Source organism: Hemitrygon akajei, chromosome 14 (assembly GCF_048418815.1).
Source record: "Hemitrygon akajei chromosome 14, sHemAka1.3, whole genome shotgun sequence".
NCBI lineage: Eukaryota > Metazoa > Chordata > Chondrichthyes > Myliobatiformes > Dasyatidae > Hemitrygon > Hemitrygon akajei.
In genome coordinates this window covers 78448933-78458984 of record NC_133137.1, presented here as the reverse complement: position 1 = coordinate 78458984, position 10052 = coordinate 78448933, and the positions used below count along the sequence as shown (strand labels likewise).

At 45.9% G+C, this 10052-nt stretch overlaps 1 long non-coding RNA gene across 1 annotated transcript; it reads left to right on the top strand.

The window, feature by feature from the left end:
* Positions 1-347: 347 nt before the first annotated feature.
* LOC140739013 (uncharacterized) lies at positions 348-1159 on the top strand. Its single transcript, XR_012101534.1, has 2 exons — positions 348-424; positions 525-1159. It is a non-coding gene; the product is annotated as an uncharacterized lncRNA (long non-coding RNA).
* The last annotated feature ends 8893 nt before the right edge of the window (positions 1160-10052 follow it).

The following is a 10052-nucleotide window of genomic DNA, read 5'->3' as shown; positions in this document are numbered from 1 at the left end:
CGCCACAGCGACACTAAGTGGAGGGGCGCTCGTCGCTCAGCTCCCAACACAGCGACACTAAGCGGAAGGGCGCTCGTCGCTCACCTCCCGCCACAGCGACACTAAGTGGAGGGGCGCCCGTCGCTCACCTCCCAACACAGCGACACTAAGCGGAGGGGCGCTCGTCGCTCATCTCCCACCACAGCGACACTAAGCGGAGGGGCGCCCGTCGCTCACCTCCCAACACAGCGACACTAAGCGGAGAGGCGCCCGTCGCTCACCTCCCGCCACAGCGACACTTGGCGGAGGGGCACCTGCCGCAGAGTGACACCCAACGGAAGGGTCACCTTGCGGAAGCTGCAGTGACACCCTGTGTGTGCATCGCCGTCAGCGGGAGCCACCTGAGAGGCGTAACTATTGCCGCAGGAGCCTTTCTGCACCGATAGTAATCAACACCTGAATGTGAACGGGATCTGACCATAAACATCTGTAAATCTGTCACAAAAAGGGAAGACCTGAAAACTTATTTGCTTCTCTCTTTATAGATAACGCCTGACCTGCAGAGATTTCCCGACATTTTCTGTTTTTGTCTTCTACTACTAGCGCTGCCACAACGAAACGATGCGGGAAATAATCTGCAGTTAAGAAAACGCCCGTGGAGAGAGAAAAATAAGATAACCTTTTTCGGACATGAAATGTAACTGTTTTTCTCCACTGATGCTGCATTTTCGGTTGCTTATTTCCAGTATATTTGATTTTATTTCAGATTTAGAGCACCCGCAGTAACATTTTCTAAGCGTCTTACTTTTGTTGAGTTCCTTGTGGCCATTTGGAGGTGCCAAATTTATGTTTATGTGGAGGGAAAGCGGGGCAAATGAATGTGAAGAGCTGAAATTTATGGAACATAACAACATTCAGGGGTTGAATTTTGATCAGGCAGATGCGTGGCTGGGAGTTTCACAACAGAGCTCGATTTCAGAATAAAGCGGAACTATGTACATATCAGAGATGGAAATCGGTAGTAAATTGTGTAATCCATGCTAGGTGCTGGCTGGGACGGGAAATGAATGAAAGAAAAAAATCATAATCAGGTTTAATATCATTGGCATATGTCAAGAAGTTTGTTGATTGGCAGTAGAAGTTGGAATAAATAATAATAAAAAATTATAGTAATGACAAATGTAGCGATATATACAGTGTATATGGCAGCGCAGTGGTTAGCACAACTGCTTTACAGTACAGGAGACCCGGGTTCAATTCCCGCCGCTGCTTGTACGTTCTCCGCGTGGGCTTCCTCCGGGTGCTCTGGTTTGAAAACAGTCTGGAAACGTAAAATTTGGAAAAAAAAAGATATACACGTAATGTATATAAATTAAATTCATGCAGAAAGAAGAGGGAAAATACTGAGTTCATGGGTTCATTCAGAAATTGGAATGCAGAGGGGAAGGAGCTGATGCTATATTTTTGAGTGTGTGTGTCTTCAGGCTCCTGTACCTCCTCCCTGATGAGAAGAGGACAGGGTGATGGGGTCCCCTTTTTGAGGCATCACCTTTTGAAGGTGTCCAGGATTCTGGGGGGTGGGGGGGGGGGGTTAGTGCCCATGGTGGAGCTGACTGAGTTTACGATTCTCTGCAGCTTTTCGATCCTGTGCAGTGCCCCCCCACCACCTCAATATCTGAGAATGATGAAACCAGTTAGAAGGCTCTCCACGGTACATCTGTAGAAATTTGTGGTAGTCTTTGATGACGTACCAAGTCTCCTCAAACTCCTCATGAAATATAGTTGTTGTGGTGCCTTCTTTGTAACTGCATCAATATGTTGGGGCAGGATAGATCCTCAGAGATGTTGACACCCAGGAACTTGAAACTGCTCAGCCTTTCCACTGGTGATCCCTCGATGAGGACTGGTGTGTATTCCCCTTCCTGAAATCCACAATCAACTCCTTGGTCTTACTGAAGCTGAGTGCAAAGTTTCTGAGACACCACTCTACCAGCTGATCAGTCTCGCTCCTGTACGCCTCCTCGTCACCATCTGAAATTTGGCCGACAATAGTTGTGTCATTGGCAAATTAATAGATGGTGTTTGAGCTGTTCCTAGCCACACAGTCATGGGTGAAGAGCTAAGCACACTTCCCTGAGGTGTGCCAGTGTTGATTGTCAGCGAGGAGGAGATGTTGTTTCTGATCACACAGACTGTAGACTCTTGGTGAGATAGTCAAAGATCGGCTTGTAGAGAGAGGTACAGAGGCTCAGGTGTTTGGAGCTTGTTGATTGGAACTGAGTGCATGATGGAGTTGAACACTGAGTCAGCCTGACATACGTATCGCTATTGTCCTGGTGAACCAAGGTTGAGTTCAGAGATGGTCGTTGACTTCAGGAGGGCACGGAGCGACCACTCCCCGCTGAACATCGACGGCTCCTCGGTAGAGATCGTAAAGAGCACCAAATTTCTTGGTGGTCACCTGATGGAGAATCTCACCTTGGCCCCTCAACACCAGCTCCATAGCAAAGAAAGCCCAGCAGCATCTCTACTTTCTGCGAAGGCTGAGGAAAGTCCACCTCCCACCCCCCATCCTCATCACATTCTACAGGGGTTGTATTGAGAGCATCCTGAGCAGCTGCATCACTGCCCGGTTCGGAAATTGCATCATCTTGGATCGCAAGACCCTGCTGCGGATAGTGAGGTCAGCTGAGAAGATCATTGGGGTCTCTCTTCCCGCCATCACGGACATTTACACTACACGCTGCATCCACAAAGGAAACAGCATTATGAAGGACCCCATGCACCCGTCATACAATCTCTTCTCCCTCCTGCCCTCTGGGAAAAGGCTTCGAAGCATTCGGGCTCTCACGACCAGACTATGTAACGGTTTCTTCCCCCAAGCTATCAGACTCTTCAATACCCGAAGCCTGGACTGATACCTTGCCTTACTGTCCTGTTTATTATTTATTGTAATGCCTGCACTGTTTTTGTGCACTTTATGCAGTCCAGTGTAGGTCTGTAGTCTAGTATAGCTTTCTCTGTGTTTTTTTTAATTACGTAGTTCAGTCTAGTTTTTTGTACTGTGTCATGTAAACCATGGTCCTGAAAAACGTTGTCTCATTTTTACTATGCACTGTACCAGCAGTTATGGTCGAAATGACAATAAAATTTGACTTGACTTGACGAGTGGAGAGCCAATGAGAGTGTATCCACAATAGACCTATCGTGGTGATAGGCAAATTACAGTGGTTCCAGGTCCTATCTTAGGCAGGAGTTGATTTTAGCCATGACTGATGTGACTGCCCCTGGGTAGCTCACCCTGGGCACTGGTATGATTGTTACCCTTTCAAAGCAGGTTGGAGCCTCCAGCTGTAGCAGCGAGGGATTGAAGATGTCCTTGAACACTCCTGCCAGTTGGTTGGCACAGGTTTTCAGAGCCCCGCCAAGTACACCATCAGGGCCTGAGGCCTTGCGAGGGTTCACCCTCTTGAAAGGTGTTCTGAGACGGAGATCACAGGGTCACCAGATGCTGCAGGGATTCCTACAGGTGTGGTTTCATTCTCCCTTTCAAACCATGCATAAAAGGCCCTGAGCTCATCTGAGAGTGAAGCTTCGCAGCCATTCCTGATGTTAGGTTTCGCTTTGTAGGAAGTAATGGCTTGCAAACCCTGCCAGAACTGACGTGCATTGATTCTGTCTCTAACCTCAATCAGAATTGTTCATTTTTGCTCTTGAAATAACCTTCTGTAGGTCTTACCTGGATTTCTTGTTCAGTTCTGGATCGCTGGTCTTGAATGCCACAGACCTAGCCCTCAGCACACTATGAATCTCGTGGTTCTTCCTTGGCTTTTGGTTTGGGTATGTCCGGTATGTTCTCAAAGACTCACTCTCATCCACACAGGTCTTGATGAAGTTCGTGACAACTGTGTGTATTCACTCAGATTCTAAGATGAATCCCTGAACATTGTCCAGTCCACCGACTCAAAGCAGTCAAAATAACGGTTTCGTTCCTTATAGTGTTCGAACTTCAAAACAAGATCATATCTGATTTAAGAGTAGGCGGCAAGGGAGAGGAAGAGAGAGTGATGTCAACAGGATTTCCAGATGTCAATGAGGATCTTGACATCTTTAAGGAAACTGAGCACACCCTTAAATCTTTTTCTCTGTACACCAGGTAATCCCATCCTAAGCCGTGCTCATTCATCTATCTAATGTCTGGTATGAGAAAAATATGGCTTGCAGCTAAGCAGTGAGGGTGATGCTAGTCGGGAAGAAGATTCACTCCCAGTGAATGGACAAGCAGAACATTGCAGCTTTTTACCAGCAGGTGGCGGTATTGTAAAGCAGAGCAAGCATGTTCACGCCATTTCACACCATGTTTCGTTGACAAGCCTCTCAAAGCTAAACTAACATTTAAAATGTTAAAATCAATTGAATCATTGAACATTAAAGTTTCTACATGTGATTAGTGGCCAGGATATTTTAAATTGTGTAACGTTATAAATGAACAAAGAAAATGTGAACACGAGAGATTCTGCAGATGCTGGAAATCCAGAGCAACACACACAAAATGCTGGAGGAACTCAGCAGGTCAGGCAGAACATGAATAAACAGTTGATGATTCAGGCCAAGAGCCTTCATCGGGACTGGAAAGAAAATGTGAAACATCAGCAGGCCCTCCATCCAGTCCCACCCGATAAAAATGTGTTACAACATTCCTGTACTGGCCCAGTGCCTCCATTCTCTTCCTGTCCAAAGATCTGTATGTTTTGAATTGAATTTACTTTATTTCTTACATCCTTCACATACATGAGGAGTAAAAATCTTTACGTTACATCTCCCTCTAAATGTGCATAGTAATTTATAATAAATATGATAGTCAATGTAACATAGAAATACACTCAAATCAGTGTGAGTTAATCAATCTGATGGCCTGGTGGAAGAAGCTGTCCTGGAGCCTGTTGATCCTGGCTTTTATGCTGCGATACCATTTCCTGGATGGTAGCAGCTGCAACAGTTTGTGGTTGGGGTGACTCGGGTCCCCAATGATCCTTCGGGCCCTTTTTTACACACGTGTCTTTGTAAATGTCCTGAATCATGGGAAGTTCACAACTACAGATGTGCTGGGCTGTCCGCACCACTCTCTGCAGAGTCCTGCGATTGAGGGAGGTACAGTTCCCACACCAGGCAGTGACACAGCCAGTCAGGATGCTCTCAATTGTGCCCCTGTAGAAAGTTCTTAGGATTTGGGGGCCCATACCAAACTTCCTCAACCATCTGAGGTGAAAGAGGTGCTGTTGTGCCTTTCTCACCACACAGCTGGTGTGTACAGACCACTGAGGTCCTCGGTGATGTGGATGCCGTGGAACTTAAAGCTGTTCACCCTCTCATCCCTAGATCCATTGATGTCAATAGGGGTCAGCCCATCTCCATTCCTCCTGTAATCCACAACCAGCTCCTTTGTTTTGCGACATTGAGGGAGAGATGTTTTCTTGACACCGCTGTGTCAGAGAGATGACTTCTTCCCTGTAGGCCACCTTGTTATTGTTTGAGATTAAGCCAATCAATGTCATCAGCAAAATTTAATTAGCAGATTGGAGCTGTGAGTGGTGACACAGTCATGGGTGTACAGGGAGTAAAGGAGGGGACTTAGTACACAGCCCTGAGAGGCTCCTGTATTGAGGGGCAGAGGTGAGGGAGCCCACTCTTACCACCTGCCAGCGATCTAACAGGAAGTCCAGGATCCAGCTGCACAAGGCAGGGTGAAGGTCGAGGTCTCTGAGCTTCCTGTCGAGCCTGGAGGGAATTATGGTGTTGAATACTGAACTGTAGTCCAAGAACAGCATTCTCACTCAAGCATATGTTCAGTGACTGAACCTCCAACCCTTCCTTGGGCCATCATCATTATGTGTTTGTCATATGATGTGGGTGATCATGGTCTTTCCATGACCATGATTGTTTTTGGCAAATGTTTCTACAGAAGTGGTTTGTCGTTGCCTTCATCTGGACAGTGTCTTTACAAGACGGGTGACTCCAGCCATTATCTATACTCTTCAGAGATTGCCTGGTGTCAGTGGTCCCATAACCAGGACTTGTGATATGTACCAGCTGCTTACATGGCTTCACGTGACCCTGATCGGGGGGATAAGCAGGTGACCTGCGGGTTAGCGGAGGGAGGGAGTGCCTTACACCTCCTTTGGTAGTAATTTTATGTATTGCACTGTACTGCTGCCACAAAAAAATTCCTGACATGTGAGTGATGATAAACCTGATTCTGATCTGGGTCTCTATTGTGGACAGAGTGTGAAGGGGGCAGGGAGAGGGGAATCATGGTTGGGAAAAGGGGAAGGGAGAGGGGAGGGAGTGTGAAGCACCAGAGAGACACTCTGTAATGATCAATAAGCCAATTGTTTGGAATCAAATGACCTTGCCTGGTGTCCCAGGGCCGGGTGTGTCTGCACCTGTGCCAACCCCTGCCCCTAGCACTCCTCCTCTGCCACTTGTCCCAAACTCCTCTTTCGGTGCTTCATCCTCACCAGTCCCAACATCCCTTCCTTCCGCCCGATTTACAAAGTTTCTCTCTGCCCCACACTGACAAGTACAGTACTGTGCAAAAGTCTTGGGCACCCCAGCTGATCAGCCTCTTCCTCTGGCAGCTGTTTGGGCTGGAGAAGTGCGACACCCTGACTCGGTCCTCTGAGGCATAACCCATTTGGGATGGGACTGAGAACCGAAGCTATAAATCAGCAATGTAGGAAAGTGGGCGAAGAGTGGACTATCTCAATCTACCAACCTAATCATCCCGTCAGCCATCTCCTGCACTCTCTGGGAAGGGAGCCGCGATTCCCAACTAGCCTCATTAACCAGTTCGGAACCCACAAAACCAGCGTAGGTGTGGCCTCCCTCAATCTGAAAGTGGACAGTGGAGAAGGTACAGGAATAGAGACATCCACTTATTGACCACTTAAATCCCACAGCAAGTGGGGGAATTAAATTATTAATGATACATTAAATCATATTGATGACAGGAATAACTTTTAAAATAATTTAATTTTTTTCAGGATCAAGGCATCACAGGTAAAAATCAGTATGTCCTTCCATTCCTAGTGGTGGTGATGACCTGCCCGCTTCAGTGTCTTTGATGAAGGGAGGCGAGGACCTCAACACAATAGCCATCACTAAAGGGCAAACTTGTGGGCCTGAAGTCCCCTGGTGCTGATGGAATGCATCCCAGGGTACTGAAAGAAAAGGCAGAGACCTTGTCGATAGTTTACCAAAATCCTCTAGACTCTGAGCAGGTCCCGGCAGATCAGAAGAAGGCGAATATCATGCCACTGTTCAAAAAAAGAATGGAGGCAAAAGGCAGTTAATTATGGGCCAGTTAGTTTAACATCTGTAGTTGGGAAAATACTTGAAGCCATCATTAAAGGATAGTGAGGCTTCTGGAAAGAAATGGATCCTTCAGTCAGGCACAGCATGGATTCAGCAAAGGCAGGTCCTGTTTGACAAATTTATGGAGTTCTTTGAGGATATAACAAGGGCAGTGGATAGAGGGGAATGGATGGATGTTATTTACTAGGATTTTCAGAAAGCGTTCGATAAGGTGCCACATAAAAGACTTATCCATAAGATAAGGACACAGAGTTGGGAAGTGACGTATTAGCATGGATAGAGAATTGATTAACTAATAGAAAGCAGAGAGTTGGGGTACTTGGGTGTTACTCTGGTTGGAAATTAGTGGTGAGTGGTGTTCTGCAGGGGTTGGTGTGGGGACCACTTCTTTTTATGCTGTATATCAATGATTTAGATGATGGAATAGATGGGTTTGTTGCCAAGTTTGTAGATGATATGAAGATTGGTGGAGGAGCAGGTAGTGTTGAGGAAACAGGTAGGATGCAGAAGGACTTAGACAGATTAGGAGAATGGGTAAGAAATTGGCAAATGAAATACGATGTTGGAAAATGCATGGTCATGCACTTTGGTAGTAGAAATAAATGTGCAGACGATTTTCTAAATGGGGAGAAAATCCAAAAATCTGAGATGCAAAGGGACTTGGGAGTCCTTGTGCAAACATCCTAAAGGTGGTGAGGAATGCAATGGTAATGTTAGCATTCATTTCAAGAGGTCTAGAGTACAAAAGTGGGAATGTAATGCTGAGGCTTTATAAGGCACTAATGAGGCCTCATCTTGAATATTGTGAACAGTTTTGGGCTCCTTATCAAAGAAACGATGTGCTGGCATTGGGGAGGGTCCAGAGGAGGTTCACAAGACCAATTCAGGTAATAAAAGAGTTATCAAATGAGGAACGTTTAATGGTTCTGGGCCTGTACTCACTGGAATTTAGAAGTATAAGTGGGGGGGGGGGGGAATCTCATTGAAACCTTTTGAAAGTTGAAAGGCCTAGGCAGAGTAGATGTGGAGAAGACGTTTCCCCACGGTGGGGGAGTCTAGGACGAGAAGGCACAGCCTCAGCATAGAGGGGCGTCCATTTATAAACAAATGCGGAGAAATTTCTTCAGCCAGAGGGTGGTAAATTTGTGCAATTTGTTACCAAAGGCAGCAGTGGAGGTGAAGTTGTAGGGTGTAATTAAGGTGGAGATTGATAGGTTCTTGATTGGACATGGCATCAAAGGTTATGGGGAGAAGGAGGGGGTTAAAATCACCTTTATTGAATGGCAGAGAAGACTCAATGGGCCAAATGGCCTAATTCTGCTCCTATGTCTTATGATCTTACAGTAACCCACTTTTGTCCCTTCTCCCATCACTAGAAACTGTTCCGTTGGGCTTAGTAGCTAAGCCACATGTGAAGGCCAGGAGCTGGACTTTGTTGTCAGAGGCTATTTGAGACACACGCCATTGGGGGCATTTAATAGGTAGTGGGAGCTTATCCTCACCACCATCCCTGACTATAACAACCTTAAAGAAACAATATTAATATTGAATTCTGCTAAAATGGTGAAGGAACCACTTCTGTAAACGTGCTGGCCTCTTACGCTACACAGGCGGACAACTACACTGACACACTGCAGAGGAATAAATCTGTGACCGATGAAATGCAAAAGCAAACTTTGACTTTCCAACCTCCCAGATGAACCAATCTGGCTCCTGGTAGCAACTATTTTTATTTTTATTTTGAGATGAGTCACAGCAACAGGCCCTTATGGTCTGATGAACTCACACTGTCAAGTGACCAATTAACTAGCTAACATGCAAATTTTGTGGAATGTGGGAGGAAACCAGAGCATGTGGAGGAAACCCTCGGAGAATATTCAAACTCTGCTGGAAGGAGGAAGTTAAATGTGGCTCCTCCTTGGTATATGTTTAAATAAAACGGAAGTCTGAAAGATGAAGTGCTGTTAGCTTGGAGAGGGATTGTTTTGGAGAACTAATCCACAACGTTGTTATGGGAGTACAAGTCTACAGTCATAACAGTGGAAAATGAAGAACATGGTTTTCTGGGGAGGGCGAGGCCATTGTGTGGATGCAGGTATGGAATGCATGGAAAAGTAGCAGTGTACGGGTTTGATGAGTATAAAAGGGGCACCTTGGTGCAAGAGAAGCGAGCTTCATCTTAGGTTGGATCATAGCTGGTGATGAGACAGGGAATAGTACTTCAAGAGTCAGAATTAGACTTGGAGAGAGGGCAAAGGGAGAAAAATCCAGGCTACACGTGATGTTGTTGGATCTGCGACTGCCTTTGCCATTGCAGAGATTGGCTTGTTCAGTGAATGGTAAGTATTTTGATATTTGTACTGCTGCTACTGTAAACATTTGATTTTTTTTCTTTCTGCGTTGAGCTCTTGCTAATTCAAATAAAGAACATGTAACAAATTTTAAACTAATTTTCATTTACAGTCATACGTCCCAGATACTAAATTAGGAGTATAGTGGATTCCGGTTAATTGGGGCAGCTGCTTATTTGAGACAACTTAAAGAACAACTAATTGAGAAAATAGTCAGGATTCACTCTCATTTATTTGGGACACTATGCCACTTAATTGGGACAAGAGACTGTTGCCAGTTCTAACTAGCGTCAGACGCAGGCACTTGCGTGGCTGTTAGGCGCTACACTTGCTTAGAGTGATCAGTTC